At 58.1% G+C, this 2682-nt stretch overlaps 1 protein-coding gene across 3 annotated transcripts in view; it reads left to right on the top strand.

The window, feature by feature from the left end:
- Window positions 1-2682, top strand: part of uhrf1 (ubiquitin-like with PHD and ring finger domains 1) — a 59205-nt gene that overhangs the window by 39046 nt on the left and 17477 nt on the right. The window lies entirely within an intron of this gene.

The raw sequence follows: 2682 nt of genomic DNA, 5'->3' as shown, positions 1-2682 counted from the left end.
TCCCATCTCTCTCTCTCTCACTCCCAATCTCTCTCTCATCTCTCTCTCAACTCCCAATCTCTCTCTCTCTCACTCCACTCCAATCTCTCTCTCTCTCACTCCCAATCTCTCTCCGCTCACTCCCAAATCTCTCTCTCACTCCCTATCTCTCCTCTCTCACTCCCAATCTCCTCTCTCACTCCCAATCTCTCTCTCTCTCTCACTCCCAATCTTCTCTCTCTCTCCTCCCAATCTCTCTCTCTCACTCCCAATCTCTCTCTCTCTCACTCCCAATCTCTCTCTCTCACTCCCAATCTCTCTCTCTCACTCCCAATCTCTCTCTCTCACTCCCAATCTCTCTCTCTCTCACTCCCAATCTCTCTCTCTCTCTCACTCCCAATCTCTCTCTCTCTCACTCCCAATCTCTCTCTCCACACTCCCAATCTCTCTCTCTCTCACTCCCAATCTCTCTCTCTCACACTCCCATCTCTCTCTCTCTCACTCCCAATCTCTCTCTCCTCCCAATCTCTCTCTCTCACACTCCCAATCTCTCTCTCTCCACTCCCAATCTCTCTCTCTCACACTCCCGTCTCTCTCTCTCTCACACTCCCAATCTCTCTCTCTCTCGCACACTCCCAGTCTCTCTCTCTCGCACACTCCCGTCTCTCTCTCTCTCGCACACTCCCGTCTCTCTCTCTCTCGCACACTCCCGTCTCTCTCTCTCTCGCACACTCCCGTCTCTCTCTCTCTCGCACACTCCCGTCTCTCTCTCTCTCGCACACTCCCGGTCTCTCTCTCTCTCGCACACTCCCGGTCTCGTCTCTCTCTCTCGCACACTTCCCGGTCTCTCTCTCTCTCGCACACTCCCGGTCTCTCTCTCTCTCGCACACTCCCGGTCTCTCTCTCTCTCGCACACTCCCGGTCTCTCTCTCTCTCGCACACTCCCGGTCTCTCTCTCTCTCGCACACTCCCGGTCTCTCTCTCTCTCGCACACTCCCGGTCTCTCTCTCTCTCGCACACTCCCGGTCTCTCTCTCTCTCGCACACTCCCGGTCTCTCTCTCTCTCGCACACTCCCGGTCTCTCTCTCTCTCGCACACTCCCGGTCTCTCTCTCTCTCGCACACTCCCGGTCTCTCTCTCTCTCGCACACTCCCGGTCTCTCTCTCTCTCGCACACTCCCGGTCTCTCTCTCTCTCGCACACTCCCGGTCTCTCTCTCTCTCGCACACTCCCGGTCTCTCTCTCTCTCGCACACTCCCGGTCTCTCTCTCTCTCGCACACTCCCGGTCTCTCTCTCTCTCGCACACTCCCGGTCTCTCTCTCTCTCGCACACTCCCGGTCTCTCTCTCTCTCGCACACTCCCGGTCTCTCTCTCTCTCGCACACTCCCGGTCTCTCTCTCTCTCGCACACTCCCGGTCTCTCTCTCTCTCGCACACTCCCGGTCTCTCTCTCTCTCGCACACTCCCGGTCTCTCTCTCTCTCGCACACTCCCGGTCTCTCTCTCTCTCGCACACTCCCGGTCTCTCTCTCTCTCGCACACTCCCGGTCTCTCTCTCTCTCGCACACTCCCGGTCTCTCTCTCTCTCGCACACTCCCGGTCTCTCTCTCTCTCGCACACTCCCGGTCTCTCTCTCTCTCGCACACTCCCGGTCTCTCTCTCTCTCGCACACTCCCGGTCTCTCTCTCTCTCGCACACTCCCGGTCTCTCTCTCTCTCGCACACTCCCGGTCTCTCTCTCTCTCGCACACTCCCGGTCTCTCTCTCTCTCGCACACTCCCGGTCTCTCTCTCTCTCGCACACTCCCGGTCTCTCTCTCTCTCGCACACTCCCGGTCTCTCTCTCTCTCGCACACTCCCGGTCTCTCTCTCTCTCGCACACTCCCGGTCTCTCTCTCTCTCGCACACTCCCGGTCTCTCTCTCTCTCGCACACTCCCGGTCTCTCTCTCTCTCGCACACTCCCGGTCTCTCTCTCTCTCGCACACTCCCGGTCTCTCTCTCTCTCGCACACTCCCGGTCTCTCTCTCTCTCGCACACTCCCGGTCTCTCTCTCTCTCTCGCACACTCCCGGTCTCTCTCTCTCTCGCACACTCCCGGTCTCTCTCTCTCTCGCACACTCCCGGTCTCTCTCTCTCTCTCGCACACTCCCGGTCTCTCTCTCTCTCGCACACTCCCGGTCTCTCTCTCTCTCGCACACTCCCGGTCTCTCTCTCTCTCGCACACTCCCGGTCTCTCTCTCTCTCGCACACTCCCGGTCTCTCTCTCGCACACTCCCGGTCTCTCTCTCTCTCTCTCGCACACTCCCGGTCTCTCTCTCTCTCGCACACTCCCGGTCTCTCTCTCTCTCGCACACTCCCGGTCTCTCTCGCTCTCGCTCTCTCTCTCTCTCTCTCTCACTCCCGATCTCTCTCTCTCACGCTCCCAGTCTCTCTCTCTCTCACGCTCCCAATCTCTCTCTCACGCACCCAATCTCTCTCTCACGCTCCCAATCTCTCTCTCACGCTCCCAATCTCTCTCTCACGCTCCCAATCTCTCTCTCACGCTCCCAATCTCTCTCTCACGCTCCCAATCTCTCTCTCACACTCCCAATCTCTCTCTCTCACACTCCCAATCTCTCTCTCTCACACTCCCAATCTCTCTCTCTCGCAAACTCCCAGTCTCTCTCTCTCGCCCACTCCCAGTCTCTCACACTCCCAATCTCTCACT

Source organism: Somniosus microcephalus, chromosome 13, assembly GCF_052327205.1.
Source record: "Somniosus microcephalus isolate GS21.2 chromosome 13, FLI_Smic_1.0, whole genome shotgun sequence".
Taxonomy (NCBI): Eukaryota; Metazoa; Chordata; class Chondrichthyes; order Squaliformes; family Somniosidae; genus Somniosus; species Somniosus microcephalus.
This window is presented reverse-complemented; position numbering and strand designations above follow the sequence as displayed.